Source organism: Lampetra fluviatilis, chromosome 68, assembly GCF_964198595.1.
Source record: "Lampetra fluviatilis chromosome 68, kcLamFluv1.1, whole genome shotgun sequence".
NCBI lineage: Eukaryota > Metazoa > Chordata > Hyperoartia > Petromyzontiformes > Petromyzontidae > Lampetra > Lampetra fluviatilis.
The window spans coordinates 35,437-52,487 of NC_136342.1; the positions used below are offsets into that span (position 1 = coordinate 35,437).

General features: G+C 52.8%; 1 long non-coding RNA gene across 1 annotated transcript; it reads left to right on the forward strand.

Moving 5' to 3' along the window:
• The first annotated feature begins 11,579 nt into the window (after positions 1-11,579).
• LOC144952597 (uncharacterized) lies at positions 11,580-17,016 on the forward strand. The gene is made up of 3 exons (XR_013640642.1): positions 11,580-11,652; positions 14,567-14,636; positions 16,983-17,016. It is a non-coding gene; the product is annotated as an uncharacterized LOC144952597 (long non-coding RNA).
• The last annotated feature ends 35 nt before the right edge of the window (positions 17,017-17,051 follow it).

Sequence of the window (17,051 nt, forward strand, 5' to 3'; positions counted from 1 at the left end):
AAGGCGGAGACTGGGGCCAATTTCAGCGAAGGTTTTTGGCGCATCAAGAGATGTCAGCGTGGTCCGATGCTACGGCGCTGCGGGCATTGCCCGCCATGCTGGACGACGATGCGCTCGCGGCCTTCAGGGCTGCACGGAAGTCGGACCGCTCCACGCTGAAGGATGCGCTGGGTTTGTTGGCCAGGGTCTACGGGCCTCCCTCTACGTGCCGCCATCAGTTCTACGCAAGACGGAAAGCGGCCACGGAGACCGCGCTGGCCTATCGCACGGCGTTGCTGGCTCTTGCTGATGCTGCGTTCCCTCGGATGGACGAGGAGGGCCAAGACGCGATGGTTTTGGAGCAGCTGCTCAAGTTGGCGCAGGACCTGGGGGTCCCTATCAACACAGCTGACGAGATTGATATTTCTTCTTTGAGAGTCGCCACGAGTATTCAAGCGCACGAGGCCCTACAACGGAAGCAAGGCGTTGGTTGCAACGCTGCTGTCGTCGCAGCCCCGGGTTTGGTGGTCGCCGAACCCCAAGTCGTCAGCCCACGAGAGGAGGCGTTCGCCACGGGACGACCAGGGGACTGGAGGCCGGGGGCCCGGTCGCCTCTGCGATCGGGCCGAAAGTCGGAGCAACCAAGATCTACTCCGACCCTCGTCACGTGCTATAACTGCGGCCTCCGGGGCCACGTGGCGTCCGGGTGCCGTGCTCCGCGGCAGCGCGCCATGGGAGCTCGGCTGGACGACGACCGAGAGCCCAAGTCATCTCTACAATCCCCGGCAAGTCGCGGCACCTCACACGCTCGGCCTGTTTATTCGGCACACATGGGACGCCGCGTTGCGGCGGAGGAGGGCCGGTTGAGGTTCGGGGATTCGGTTCGGCGAGGGGGGTTCGGCCGGGACCAGGGAGACATTGAATGGGCGGAATTGGGGCATAGAATTGTGGCTGCTTCGGCGGGTTCGTCCGTTGTTACGGGATCTATTGATGGGGTTGAGATTAGGGTGTTAGTGGACACGGGGGCATCGGCAACTATTATATCGGACCTCATTTATAATATTCTTCCGGTCCAATGTCGTCCGCTGCTTCCAGTGGATGTGCCATTTTACGCCGCTAATGGGGGATCGTTGGGCATTATCGGTCAGGTTAGGGCGTCCATTTGCATTGGAGATATCAAATTGTCGGGACCCGTTTTCGTTTCGTCTTCTTTGGCAGTTCCGTGTCTTTTGGGCACTGACTTTTTGGCTAAAATGCCCATTAAAATTCTTATCGATCAACGATGCATTGAACTGCCATCGGGTCGCCGGATTTCATTTTTGACGGGCCCTACTGACATTCGGACGGCGTGCGCTACGATACAAGCGGTGGCGACGCAGACAGTGCAAGTGCCCCCGGGTTCACAGATGTTGATTCCCCTCCGGTTGCGGAAACCATGGGTGAGGGAGGCTTCGGGACAGAGTATGCTTTTGGGTCCTTCTAACAAGGCTGTCGGGGGTCTTGATTTATCGGTGGCTCACACTTTGGTGCGGGCTGACAGGGATCCGTTTGTGATGGTTTTGAACGCGGGGTCGCGACCAGCTGTCATTCCGCAGGGCACCGTGCTGGCTCACGCGGCGCAGGTCCCTGGGGATGATGGGTTGGTTGCGCAGGTGGGCTCGAGCCCCGCGCGGAACGTTGAGCCAAGGGAAGACCTTGAGTGGGTCCATTCGTTATGTGCCGCCTCGGACGATTTGTCGGCGGCGCAGTTGGGTGCGCTGCGCGAGTTGCTCATTGAATTCTCTGATGTATTCAGTAAACATAAGTATGACATTGGGTGCACGGATTTGTTGCACCATCACATTGAAACGGGCGATGCGGCGCCGGTCAGGCTAAATCCCTTCCGACTGAGTCCCGTGGAGAAGGAACATGTTCAGTCGGCTGTTAACGATATGCTAGAAGCCGATATTATTTCGCCCTCCTCTAGTCCGTGGGGAGCGCCTATTGTGCTGGTTAAGAAGCAGGACGGGTCCCTGCGATTCTGCGTTGATTTCCGTCGCCTGAATCAGATCTCTGTGGCTGACGCGTATCCGCTCCCCAGGATGGATGAGTCCCTCGATGCATTGTCTGGTGCGCGATATTTTTCGACTCTTGATTTGTTATCGGGGTTTTGGCAGTTGCCGCTCGACGAAGAGTCGAAACCTAAGACAGCATTTCGGACTCCAGGCGGGCTGTTCCAGTTTAACCGGTTACCCATGGGACTTCACTCCTCTCCAGCGACGTTTCAGCGACTTATGGAGCTGGTTTTGTCGGGCTTGCAGTGGGATACATGCTTGATTTATATGGACGATGTCATTGTTTTCAGTAAAACGTTTGAGGAACACCTCCGGCGATTGAGAGGGGTGTTCTTGCGAATGCGATCGGCTAAGTTGAAATTTAAACCGGCCAAATGTCACCTCCTTCGTAGGTCCGTTAGATACTTGGGTCACATTGTCGATTCTTCGGGGATCTCCACCGATCCCGCGAAGACGGATTGTGTCGGTTCGTGGCCGACACCTACGTCCGTTTCCGACGTGCGTAGTTTCATCGGGTTTGCTTCTTATTATCGGCGGTTCGTTGAGCACTTCGCCACTATTGCAAAACCCTTGCACGCTCTAACGGCGAAGGGAGTGAAGTTCAAATGGGGACCGGAGGAGGAGGCCGCGTTTCGCTCCCTCCGGGACGCCTTGGTGGGTGCCCCACCCTTGTGTTATCCCGATTTTGCCAGTCCCTTTTTGCTGGACACGGATGCTAGCAACACGGGCATTGGGGGGGTGCTATCCCAAGTCGTTGGGGGTGTCAAAAGAGTTGTCGCCTACGGTAGTAGGGTGTTGTCTCCGGCGGAGCAGCGCTACTGTGTCACCCGTCGCGAGCTGCTTGCCATTGTTTTTTTTGTGCAGCAGTTTAGGCCATATCTTTATGGTCGTCACTTTACAGTCCGAACGGACCACGCGGCGCTACAGTATTCATTGAGGGTCGCCCAGCCCTCGGGCCAGTTGTCGCGTTGGTTGGAAGTCCTCCAGGACTATCAGTTTACGACTACGTACCGTAAGGGGTTGCGACACACGAATGCCGATTGCTTGTCGCGGTTGTTGCCTTGTGATGAATGCGCGTGTTTGTCGGGATCGGCGCGCTGTAAACCGACGCTTGCGGGGGAGATGGGGGCACTGGCTGCGACAGCGGGCGCACCGATCGGGGATGATTCCACTGCCTCTCAGGGTCGGGACTCGCTGCTCTCGCTGTCGCTCAGCGAATGGGGCCGCCTCCAGATGGCGGACAGCTCGCTGCTAGCATTGCGCCGCAAGGTTGGGGGTCCCGAGGGGGACCAGGAGCGTACCGGCTCCTATGTACTTGAGCAGGGCGTGTTATTGAAATGGGACAGTTTGTCCCGGCGGAACGCACTCGTGGTGCCTTCCGCTGTGAGGGGGAGGGTTGTCTTGGCGGCACACGAACGCCTCTTGCACTTGGGAGTTAACAAGACGCTTGCCCTGCTTCAGCGTGACTATTACTGGCCGGGAATGGGAAGTGATGTGGTGCATATTCTGAAGGGGTGCGTTGAGTGCGCCAGGCGTAAACCACCGGCCGTGGCAGCTAATCCACCGCTGCAATCTATTCAGGTCTCGCGTACCAACGAGCTCGTTGCACTCGATATTTTGGGGCCCTTCCCAGTCACGCCGAGAGGGAATAAATATTTGTTAGTGGGGGTCGAATACTTTACCCGATGGCCTATGGCGTGGCCTCTCGCTAACCAGTCGGCAGCGGCTGTGACGGATGCCTTCGTCCAGGGCTATGTCCTGGACAAGGGGGCTCCCGAACGCCTGCTGACCGACCAAGGTAAAAATTTTTCGAGTAAATTGTTGCAAGAGGTGTGCGATCTGTTGGGTACCAAGAAGGTGCGTACCTCCCCGTACCACCCGCAGACTGACGGGATGGTGGAGAGACTCCACAAAACCTTGACTTCCATGCTGTGCCAGCAGGTGTGCGAGGCACATGTAGATTGGGACCTGCAGGTCCCGGGAGTCCTTGCTGCGTATAGAATGGCCCCCCATGCAGCTACGGGGTTTTCCCCATTCTATTTGATGTACGGTCGGGAAGCTGACCCGCCAATAGAAACGCAACTTGGCCTGTCCGCTCCACGAACTAATTCTAATTTGGCAGAACATATTAAGTTTAATATTCACAAGCTGACAGAGGCGAGGGAGGCCGCGCGGCTTAATTCGCGGGCTCGCCAAATTGCTAATGAACGGTTGCGGGTACGGAAGGTGTCCATGCACGAATGGAAACCAGGTGACAGGGCCTGGCTGCATTGCCCTCAGGCACCCTTGGCTACGTCGCCTAAATTGTTGAGACCGTGGAGGGGACCCGTGGAGGTCGTGCGCGTTGCACGGCCCCAGTGCGTTCAGATAAAGTGGGGAAAGCGCCGTTGGTACGTTCACCCCTCCCGACTGAAACCGTTCTCGCCTCCATATGGCCTCCCCTTGTGTCGTTATGGCCGGGCGTGTGACGTGACCGGCGACCCAGAGGGGGAAATGTCTCTGCCTGATCCACACGTATTTTCGCCTGATCTGCTCCCAGGTGTCTCGGAACTGACAGCTGCCGATCACCGGCGGCCGGATCTCCGCGGCGGGGCCGGCCCTTTCAGGCCCGTTCCGCGCCGTCTGGAGCAGCCGGAACCGCCGGACGGTCGTCAGTGTCCCGCCCCATACGATGGACCAGCCAGACGGACTCGCGCCAGGTCGTGCTACTTTGCATGACCTGCCTCGTGAGGAGTCGGGGCAGTTGGAGCGCCTCGTCACTGCGTGTAGTCGCAGGGACGTGGGGCGCGTTCGTTTCGAATTTGCTCGTATCGTGTTATTGGTGACTTTTCGGGTTCATTGTCAATCTGTACATAGTTATTCTTGTTGTTGTTGTTGTTGTGTTATGTTACGGGGCACACTCGGGGGGTTACGGGGTTTTTTTTTGTTGGTTGTCGTTTTATCGTCGCGGTTGGTTGTTGTTAGCAGCCGGGCCGGCTGCGAGCTATGTGGGAGGGGGTGATGTAGTGGTGATACGCGCTGGGTGTATATGTCGTGTGCCAGCGCGTATGTACGGGTGTGTGTGTGGTGACGCGCGCTGACGGGGAGGAGCAGGCGTCAGTGCGCGGGTGGGGGTAGTGCTGCTGATTGGCTGTGTGCCGGTGACGCGCCCAGAGGGAGTGATCGGGTAGCAGCGCGGTGTGATTGGTCGGGGAGTGGAAACACGCGCTGAGCGGAACCGGATCGTAGGGATAGCGCGTGGGGATTGGGTAACTGAGGAGCGGTGCCGACGTTGAGGTCCGCATCCGCTCCGTCTCCCGGGAAGAAGGGGTATATAAGGTGATGCACAGAGGAGCAGGGGGGAAGTGGAACCATCTAAGAATGAAGACGAAGGTGCAGAGATAGAGCCCGGAGAGGAGAGTAATGGAGAGTAGAGGAGAGTAAGGTATAAGTGTGTAGCCAGCGAGAGAGAACGGTCTACACGAGCTGAGTAATGTATAGTGTGTAGCCAGCGAGAGAGAACGGTCTACACGAGCTGAGTAATGTATAGTGTGTAGCCAGCGAGAGAGAACGGTCTACACGAGCTGAGTAATGTATAGTGTGTAGCCAGCGAGAGAGAACGGTCTACACGAGCTGAGTAATGTATAGTGTGTAGCCAGCGAGAGAGAACGGTCTACACGAGCCGAGTATGCATACGGTGTAGCCAGAGAGAGAGGAAGGTCTACACGAGCCGAGTATGCATACGGTGTAGCCAGAGAGAGAGATGCAAAGTCTACACGAGGCGAGTGGAGAGTGTAGCAGAGTCTACACGAGGCGAGAGAGGAGTGTAGCCGAGGCGCGGAGTCTACACGAGGCACAGAGAGCCGGCAGCACAGAATCCAGAGTCAAGAGAAGCGCATTGTGAAGAAGAGAGGCCACGCGTTGTATTGTTACAAGTCAAGATTTAATAAAAGAAGTGTGTTCCCGTCAAGGAGTTTCCTGCCGTCATTTTCCAATACTTCACATGTACCATTTTGTCTATAAGGGTCAAACATTGAATAAGTCATGTTAGGACACAGTGTGTGTTTTGCAAGTAACCTGTACAGATAACTCAGGTGAGACTCATTGTTCTGGTGATACAGGTCAAAGGGTTTTTTTGTGTTTTCAGGAAGCATCTCCCTCTGGAGCAACTCATTGTCTTTGAAATAGGGAGCACACTCGGATCATTCATCAGTTACAGGGCAAACCACTTAAAAGTTACACGTAGAGGAGATACATTCTCAACAACTTGAATTATAATTTTGTATTACGTGTTGACACATTTCGTCTAACTAGGACTAGAAATGCGCCTTACTGATTAACGTCTGGATCTTTGAAGCTATCGGTTGAAGCAAGCCCAGCTGCTGTTGAGACGCTGTGCACCAATAAGGGTCCACAGGTGACTTGCACTGAATCAATGACGCGCTCCCAGAAGTCTGTGCTAGTTATAGTTTGTGTAAAACATTCCTTTGTTTCGTGGAGAGATCGATAAATGAAAGATGTCGTGTCTGCTGATCTGCTTCATAGCAAGGAGGTAATTTTAAGAGCACATTTGAAATACATTTTTGGTACAGATTTGTATTTGGTTACAAGGCAGAGCACATCTAGTAGATGCATTCTCCACAACAACACTCATGAGAATTTTGCTTGATGTCTTATATGTTTGCGAACTAGGACAAGAAATGGTCCTTGCTGATTAACGTCTGGATGTTGACAACCATGGGGTTGAAGCAAGCCTCACCGCCTGCGGTGCCCCTCAACCATTTACGGCCTTGGGCCAGGAAAGGCACAAAGAAAATTGCACACGAACGACGCATCCACGCAAACTCCCGATTCTCCGTTTTGAAGTTTTAAAATGAAACAACTTTGAATTGTATTATGTTTTGAATTTTATGATTGTATTTCTTCATTAAAAGCTTATATCATTTTACATCGGGAAGACTTAATTGAAAACGACATTTCGTGTGAATTTTCTCTCGTCGTTAAGTAGGTGGCCTTGCCGGGCATTCGGTTCGATGCGGACTTTCACCTGGTTGGGATCGCGGGATTGAGATGAGGCGACACAGAGCTGGCCGTGCCAGAAGACCGCCGTCTGCAGATCGATTCCAACGTGGTCGAACGTCTGTCCCTGCGCCTCCTTCGCTCATGCAGGAGGCGCGTAGGGTTATAGCGCCCCCTGCATGAAAACGACGGAAAGTGCAGCATTCATCACAGATTAATTCTAGGTTTGAAGCTTTCGTGACTGCAAGGATTTATATTCTTAGTTCTTTCTGTAAAGTCACGTAGGTAAAAAATGAAATCAAAATTAAGAATTTTAAGAAAGAACTAAGAATACAGATAGATAAAGTTGTGCGCTTATATAAAAGAGCATCGCCAGTGGGTTTTCAAAGTACCTTCGTGTTGCAGAAATCAATTTCGCGTGAGCCCACCGCATGACAACAATGCTCAGCTGTAGCTCACGTGACTTCTGCCGCGACAATGTCTGGATGTTTTCGCCTGAGGACGACCGCTCGTGTTGCGATCGAAACTTCGTCATTTATTTATTTTACCTACGTGACTTTACCGAAAGAACCAAAGAGTATGAAAGACGTCTTGTCTGCTGATGTTGTTCATGTCCGTGTACATCGATATCCCACATGGCTTACACTACACACCACACACAATGAAATAAATAGAAACGAGAACGACTTCTGGGGATGGGCAAAGATCGAGGAATCTCTTTCAATGAAGCGAGTTCAGCGAGTTCGATTCAACATCTCTGTCCGTCTGTGTCTCTGTTCGCCTCTGTGTGTCTCTCTGCCTGTGTTTTTTAGTCTCTGTGTATCTTTCTCAGTCTCTGTTCCTCTTGTCTGTGTCTGTCCACCTGGTCTTGTCTGTGTGTGTGTCTATCAGCGTCTATCCAACCGTTGTCAACGATTGTCAGTAGCAGCAGGCGCCCGTTCAACTCCCACGGTTACATGCCACTCAAACTTGCTCCCAACACACAAAGATCGCCCGTATAGCCTGGCACCGGGGGTGAGTGGGGGGGTACAGACACCTAGCCTGGCACCGTGGTGGTGATTTAACAAGCAGAAAGAGACACAGAGAGAGGGGGGTGAGTGGGGGTGGGTACAGACACCTAGCCTGGCACCGGGGGGGGGTGAGTGGGGGGAGGTACAGGCACCTAGCCTGGCATCGTGGTGGTGATGATTTAACAAGCAGAGAGAGAGACACAGAGAGAGAGGGGGGTGAATGGGGGGGGAGGTACAGACACCTAGCCTGGCACCGGGGGGTGAGTGGGGGGGTACAGACACCTAGCCTGGCACCGCTGGTGATGATTACCTCCCGTGGCCACCAGTCCCTTCGCACTCACAAATGACTCCCCTGTTATTATTCGTAAGTGGGGTATGCGGGGGGGGGGGGTGGTGTTCGTAAGTGGGGGTATGCGGGGGGGGGTGGTGTTCGTAAGTGGGGGTATGCGGGGGGGGGGTGGTGTTCGTAAGTGGGGGTATGCGGGGGGGGTGGTGTTCGTAAGTGGGGGAATGCGGGGGGGGGGTGGTGTTCGTAAGTGGGGGTATGCGGAGGGGTGGTGTTCGTACGTGGGGGTATGCGGGGGGGGGGTGGTGTTCGTAAGTGGGGGTATGCGGGGAGGTGGTGTTCGTAAGTGGGGGTATGCGGGGGGGGTTGTGTTCGTAAGTGGGGGTATGCGGGGGGGTGGTGTTCGTAAGTGGGGGAATGCGGGGGGGTGGTGTTCGTAAGTGGGGGTATGCGGGGGGGGGGGGGGGTGTTCGTAAGTGGGGGAATGCGGGGGGGGTGGTGTTCGTAAGTGGGGGTATGCGGGGGGGGGGGGTGGTGTTCGTAAGTGGGGGTATGCGGGGGGGTGGTGTTCGTAAGTTGGGGTATGCGGGGGGGTGGTGTTCGTAAGTGGGGGAATGCGGGGGGGTGGTGTTCGTAAGTGGGGGTATGCGGGGGGTGGTGTTCGTAAGTGGGGGAATGCGGGGGGGGTGGTGTTCGTAAGTGGGGGTATGCGGGGGGGTGGTGTTCGTAAGTGGGGGTATGCGGGGGGGGTGGTGTTCGTAAGTGGGGGTATGCGGGGGGGTGGTGTTCGTAAGTGGGGGTATGAGGGGGGAGAGTGTTCGTAAGTGGGGGTTTGCGGGGGGGGGTGGTGTTCGTAAGTGGGGGACCGCCCACCACCACGAGCGCGATGACGTCACCACACACGTGGGCGCCCGCCAACCCGAGCGCGATGACGTCACCACGCACGGGGGCGCCCGCCAACCCGAGCGCGATGACGTCACCACACGGGGGCGCCCACCAACCCGAGCGCGATGACGTCATCACGCACGGGGGCGCCCCAACCAGCCCCCCCCCCCCGCCCACGTGACCAGCCCCCCCCCGCCCACGTGACCAGCTCCTCCCCATCTGCCCACGTTACCATTCCCTCCCCTACCCCGCCCAAGTGACCAGCCCCCCCCCGCCCACGTGACCAGCCCCCCCCCTCGCCCACGTTACCAGCCCCCCCCCGCCCACGTAACCAGCCCCTCCCCCCCCGCGCGATGACGTCACCACGCACGGGGGCGCCTATCTACCTGAGCGCGATGACGTCAGCACGCACGGGGGCGCCCACCAAACCGAGCGCGATGACGTCACCACGCACGGCTGCGCCCACCAACCCGAGCGCGATGACGTCACCACGCACGGGGCGCCCACCAAACCGAGCGCGATGACGTCACCACGCACGGGGGCGCCCACCAAACCGAGCGCGATGACGTCAGCACGCACGGGGGCGCCCGCCAACCCGAGCACGATGACGTCAGCACGCACGGGGGCGCCCACGAACCCGAGCGCGATGACGTCACCACGCGCGTGGGCGCCCTAAACAACCCCTCCCCCTCCCCCAGCCCACGTGACCAGCCCCGCCCCTCCCCCAGCCCACGTGACCAGCCCCGCCCCTCCCTCAGCCCACGTGACCAGCCCCGCCCCTCCCCCTCTCCCAGCCCACGTGACCAGCCCCGCCCCTCCCCCAGCCCACGTGACCAGCCCCGCCCCTCCCCCTCCCACAGCCCACGTGACCAGCCCCGCCCCTCCCCCAGCCCACGTGACCAGCCCCGCTCCTCCCCCAGCCCACGTGACCAGCCCCGCCCCCCTCCCCCAGCCCACGTGACCAGCCCCGCCCCTCCCCCTCCCCCAGCCCACGTGACCAGCCCCGCCCCTCCCCCTCCCACAGCCCACGTGACCAGCCCCGCCCCTCCCCCAGCCCACGTGACCAGCCCCGCCCCTCCCCCAGCCCACGTGACCAGCCCCGCCCCCCTCCCCCAGCCCACGTGACCAGCCCCGCCCCTCCCCCTCCCCCAGCCCACGTGCCCAGCCCCGCCTCTCCCCCTCCCCCAGCCCACGTGACCAGCCCCGCCCCCTCCCCCAGCCCACGTGACCAGCCCCGCCCCTCCCCCTCCCCCAGCCCACGTGACCAGCCCCGCCCCTCCCCCAGCCCACGTGACCAGCCCCGCCCCTCTCCCTCCCCCAGCCCACGTGACCAGCCCCGCCCCTCCCCCAGGCCCACGTGACCAGCCCCCCCCCCCACCCACGTGACCAGCCCCTCCCCCCACCCACCCACGTGACCAGCCCCCCCCCCACCCCCCCCCACGTGACCAGCCCCTCCCCCCCACGTGACCAGCCCCGCCCCTCGCCCAGCCCACGTGACCAGCCCCGCCCCTCCCCCAGCCCACGTGACCAGCCCCGCCCCTCCCCCACCCACGTGGCCAGCCCCCCCACGCTGCTGCGGGTTGGCTGCAATGAAGCCGTGAAGACACCGAACAGTTCCACTGCTACAATTAGCGCGCTGAGGCGCTGCAGTTGCACTATGTGTCCACACGGTGGCGCTGCAGCAACCATGTTAAATTTCGATTTAAAGCTTTCGTGACTGCAGCAGGGATTCATCTTCTTTCTTCTTTCGGTAAAGTCGTCGCGTAGAAGGGAAGTAATAAAATAATATAAATAAAACATAATAAACGTCGTGAGAATTATTTTATTATGTTTTATTTGTATTATTTTATTACTTCCCTTCTACGTGACTTTACCGAAAGAACCAAGAAGAAGCAACCATGTTGGTCAAGTTATTTCAGCGAATTTTCATTTTGCTTTTTGGTTCTTTCGGTAAAGTAACGTAGAAAGGAAATAAATTAAATAATAGAATAGGACGTTTCGATTGCAACACAAGCAATCGTCATCAGATAGAAAACAAACAGTAAATCTTCTTGGTTCTTTCGGTAAAGTCACGTAGAAGGGAAATAATAAAATAATAAAAATTAAACATAATAAAATGCAATTCTCACGACGTTTCCCTGTCCCCAGACGACCTGCTTGTCAGTTTTGATGTGGTTTCCTTATTCACCAAAGTTCCTGTACCTGACACCATCGCAATCATTGAAGACTTGGTTCATCAAAGCCTGAATGCTGGGGTACCCCCCCTGGTGAGACACTGCTTAACCAATACAAACTTCACCTGGAATGGAACTTTCTACAAGAAAACTGAGGGCACCCCAATGGGCTCCCCCCTATCTCCGGTTGTAGCCAACGTCTTCATGGAGAAATTTGAGACTGACGCCATCCAGACTGCCACTCTACGCCCGACCTTGTGGAAGAGGTACGTAGATGCCACTTTTGTCATCTGGCCACATGGCCGGCCTGCTCTAGACCAATTCCTCAACCACATAAATTCCATACACCCAGCCATCACACAGTGTACACACACACAGTGTACACACACACAATGTACACACACAATGTACACAGTGTACACACACACACAGTGTGTACACACAATGTACACACGCAGTGTACACACACACAGTTTACAGACAGTGTGTACAGTGTACACACACAGTGTACACACACACAATGTACACGTGTGTACACACTGTCCATGTGTGTGTACACACAATAATGTCCACATTGTTGAGCCGAGCTCACACACCCAAGGGGTCTCTGTTCAAGGGAGGGAGCAATGGAAAATTAATCTTCATCAACTTAAACTCTAATCCCGCTACGTGACGTCACCACTCAGCATGACCTCATCGGCGTGAAACGCCAGGGGGAGGTGTACCTTGCTAGTGACGTCATGTCACCAAAGATTTCACCCCAACCGGTCTCAAGGGAGCGTGACGTCACCTCTGCCTGGGTCACTTCCGTTATCTGTTCAAGCACTATCCTTATTTGGGCAAAGCCACACCCACTGACTGGCGGCTCATTAACATAATTTATTCGTGAAAGACGTCACGAGTTCGTTGTGACCGGTTCGGCACCCACGGCCCATCCCTCCACGATTGGGCCAGGCTCATTAACATAATTTATGTAAGTTACAGAGCCGCTCATTGTGGGAAGGGAGTGTCTTGTACCCCACAAGTGACGTCATGCCACCTGCTGCTGCCGCGTGACGTCACGAGGTAACTGAAAGTTGACGCTCCGCGCGGGAACTGAAATCTGAGGTGAGAAATTCTCATCGCGGTTGTGGTTGTTGTTGTTGTGGTGGTTGTTGTTATTGTGGTTGTTGTTGTTTACCGAGGTAGAGCCTCGCTCTCTCTCTCGTAGGGATGTCAATTGAGTAGCAGCGAGCATGGAAGCGATGTCCACGTTGGAACTTTACAACGCGGGGCCTTGCCTCCTGCCCTCGCCTGGTCGCGTTCGCTTCAATTCTCTCGCTTAGTTGAGCAATTTCGATTTAAAGCTTTCGTGACTGCAGTGATTCATCTTCTTGGTTCTTTCGGTGAAGTCACGTAGAATAGAAATAAAACAATAAAACTATACAATTTAATTATGTTTTATATCACGTAGAATGGAAATAATAAAATAATATTCCCTTTTATTTTTATTATTTCCATTCTAAGTGACTTTCCCGAAAGAACCAAGAAGATAGTTGAGCAACCTGTGGAAGAACGCGATCAGCCAGGCGAAGCGTTAGTTCTAGGTGAAGTCACCATGTAGGTAAGAAATGAATACAAATTCATAAAAGTAAAAATAGAAATAAAATAAAAATCACGACGTTTCGGAGGCAACAAGTTTATAATGTAGACTGTAGCCTGGTTATTAAGCTGGGTGAGTGTACTGGCAGTCTATAATGTAGACTGTAGCCTGGTTATTAAGCTGGGTGAGTGTACTGGCAGTCTATAATGTAGACTATAATTTGCTGCATCAAGTGACGCGTGATTTATTATAATTTTATTATTTTATTTCTATTTTTACTTTTATTAATTTTAATTTCATTTTTTACCTACGTGGTGACTTTACCGAAAAAACCTAAGAGTACGTGAGTTGGTGTGTTGACCGACTCTCTGTGTTGCATTACATGAAGTGTCTCTCTCTCTCTGTGCAGTCACCAAACCTCCAAGTCTCTCATTGACACAAGGCCGTCATTATAACATGTTATAATAAGTATAATATTATGTTAAAATATATAATAATTATAATGTTATAATAAGTATAATATGTTATAATAATTATAATAATATATATGTATTATAATGTTGTAATAAGTATAATATGTCATAATTATAATGTTATAATGTGTTATAATAAGTATAATAATCAAATATGCCCCCCAATATGTTTCTGTAAAAATATTTGTAAATAAAAATTGCGATGCTCTGTTAATAAAGACAACAATTTGCTAAACCTTGGCCACGAAATCTGGACTTGTCTTTATATAACAATGCATAGATTCCTGTTTATAGGATTGCGTTGTACTTTATGAATCCCTAATCTCTGCCATTACATACTATGAAACAAGAAAGGTTAAAAAGAAAAAAACAGAGCAATGTATTACAATACACTATTAGACATTATTGTATCAAATAAAACAAAGTCCATCCCATGTGTTAGTGAACTTTTAAAAATATTTTAGGGAGGAAATGGCAGGAAAATAGTTTTCAAATTTAGATATTTTTCTGGGGGGGGGGGACCCCAGACCCGTGGAAGATTTGGTCCCCCCCAATGTTGACTCCATGGCTACGGCCTTGCATTGACGTGCTAGTTTCTCTACCCCCCCCCCCCTCTGTATTTAAGGCCTCAACACAGAGGCGTTGTTTCTCTGTGTGCCTATGTGTGTCTCTCTCTGTGTCATCTCTCTCTGTGTGTCTATATGTGTGTCTCTCTCTGTGTGTCTCTCTGTCATCTCTCTCTGTGTGTCTATGTGTGTCTCTCTCTGTGTGTCTGTGTGTCTCTCTCTCTGCTTATGTGTCTGTCTATGTGTCTCCGTGTCTCTCTCTCAAATTGAGCAATCTTTGGAAGAACGTTATCAACCAGGTAGGGTGTTGACTGTTATGTTAGCTGACTCTAAGTTTAATAGGTTTTTTTTCTCTTTCATTTGTACCTGATGATGATTGCTTGTGTTGCAGTTGAAACGTCGTATGCTATTATATAATGTATTTATTTATTCTACGTGACTTTACCGAAAGAACCAAAGAGTATCTTGCTTAAGTTTTAATTTCCCTTCACCTGGCTTGCTACTTTGTAACTTGTTTTGTTTTAAATATTCACACAGTTTTTTTTTCATTTTTTACCAGGCCACGCCTGCTTGAGCTGCTATACCGCTCTTGTTTTCAGAAGCGACCTGCCCACAACCACAATAACAAGGTGAGGCACGTCAACAGCGTGGTGGTGTTCACTCTAGACACGTGGCGGTGTTCACTCTAGACACGTGGCGGTGTTCACTCTGGACACGTGGCGGTGTTCACTCTAGACACGTGACGGTGTTCACTCTAGACATGTGGTGGTGTTCACTCTAGACGCGTGGTGGTGTTCACTCTAGATACGTGGCGGTGTTCACTCTAGACGCGTGGCGGTGTTCACTCTAGACAAGTGACGGTGTTCACTCTAGACACGTGACGGTGTTCACTCTAGACACGTGGCGGTGTTCACTCTAGACAAGTGACGGTGTTCACTCTAGACGTGGCGGTGTTCGCTCTAGACGCGTGGCAGTGTTCACTCTAGACACATGGCGGTGTTCACTCTGAACGTGTGGCGGTGTTCACTCTGGACGTGTGGCCATGTTCGCTTTGGACTCGTGCTGGTGTTCACTCTAGACGCGTGGCGGTGTTCACTCTAGACGCGTGGCGGTGTTCACTCTAGACATGTGGCGGTGTTCACTCTAGACGCGTGGCGGTGTTCACTCTAGACGCGTGGCGGTGTTCACTCTCTACATGTGGAGGGGAAACCCGGGGATCGGGAAGGAAATCCACGCGACAACGGGGAGAGAGAGAGACACGTAAACTACAAATATACAGCAGGCGTCAGGGTCGGGATCGAACCCACGACTTCCTGTATGCCAGAACAGGTCGTTAACATCTCACCACAGAGAGACACGCAGCCTCGGCTGTGTTGGTTGATCCTCAATGAATTACTTGGTGGAGTGAGGAAGCATTAATACTGAGCAGGTGAAGGTGGCCAGGCGTGGGTCTGGACACACCACCACCTGTGAACCATGCCAGTGTGTGACAGTGGGGGAGCCAGTGGGGGTGGGGTGGCACGTGCCCCCCCAACGATCCGATAGAAATCCCTAATTTCGATAGGATCATTGGGGTTTATTAGTAACTAGCTTCACTACCCGGCTTCGCCCGGGACTTGGATTCTTGTCTTGGATTAATTTAATATTCCCTCATAATTCAATGAAAAACCCTGAAAAAATTGATGCTTGCAAGAAAGAAGCCGAAACACTTCAATTTACCTAAATCGGATGTTTTCACTCAAGGAAATTCAACCTGAACCCACTGCTACATCAGGTCGATTTTTGCCACTCGGGAAGGGAATGACGCGGCGTTCGCTTAGACATTTCAGACAGCATAAACTGTGAAAATTTCATGACGCCAGAGCTCAGCGTTGGAGAGTTTTTGCTGCTTCACACAAACAAACAGGTGTAAGTTCTGCTTTATATTTAAGATGGCAGTTGTACCCATTATTTACACAGATTTGTATTGAAACTCCGAGAAGCCAATGACTTAATCGGCCAGGAGCGAAGTGCCACCTAAAATCTCCCGGCACGCTGTGAACAGCTGTAGAAGTACGGTGCGCGAAGAGCCATGTGGTAGGGGGGTAAGCATTGCAGAGCGCTTAGCTCAGGTGTGATGCGGGTTGATGCCACATACGTCATGGTCATTCCCCCCCCCCCCCCCCCCAAAATACAAAAGTCTATTTTTCTTTCCTGAAGGCATCAACACGTTCAGCGAGCGCGATGACGATCGCACGCGTCGAATGAAAAGCAAGGGACAAGTCCTTTCTTACTAACAACTCCTTTCTCACTAACAACTCCTTACTTAATAACAACTCCTGTAATTTTTCATTGCTGGAGGGGTTTCCCCCCCCTACCTGAAAATCCTGGCTCCACCTCTGAGTGTGTGACAGTGCAAAGTTTGTATTTGCAGTAAAGTATATTAACTCTATTGAGCACAGAGGTTATATCAAAACAGTAGTTTATTTTAGTTTTCCTCTGGAACTCTTTGCAAGAATGGAGTCAGGAAGTGATCACAGCACACACGTGCAGCAGCTGAAGTCGGAACTGCTCATCCCAGCAATCAAGGACATCTGTGCCTGGCATCACACCTCTAAGTTGTGATTGAACATTAATTTATGCATTTGTGCATAACACAAATAGTGTTATTTTCAACACCCTTTGCTATGTCAGCTGAATTTAGCTTTCATAAACATTTATTTAGAAGCCAGACAGCTGAAATTGTGTGCTCTGAGTTTTGGGTTAACGTTCATTTTGAAGATACAAGGGCTTCCAGGCACGTTTATAACCATTTGGCCTCTCATTGTGTGAAATAACAGCCCGTGTGATGAATTTGGGACACTTTTTTTTACTATATCATAAATATATGAATAAGTATAGACGTGTAAGTCACGTGTGACTGTGTATATATGCATTCCTCTGTGCCTCGATACTGATGTGTAGATGGTGTGGATATTCTTTGTTTCTGTCTGCAGCTGTCGCTGCCTCTGCAGAAGTGGTCTGATGGAGCAAAGCCACTCGGCGCGGCTCGGTGCAAAAAGGCA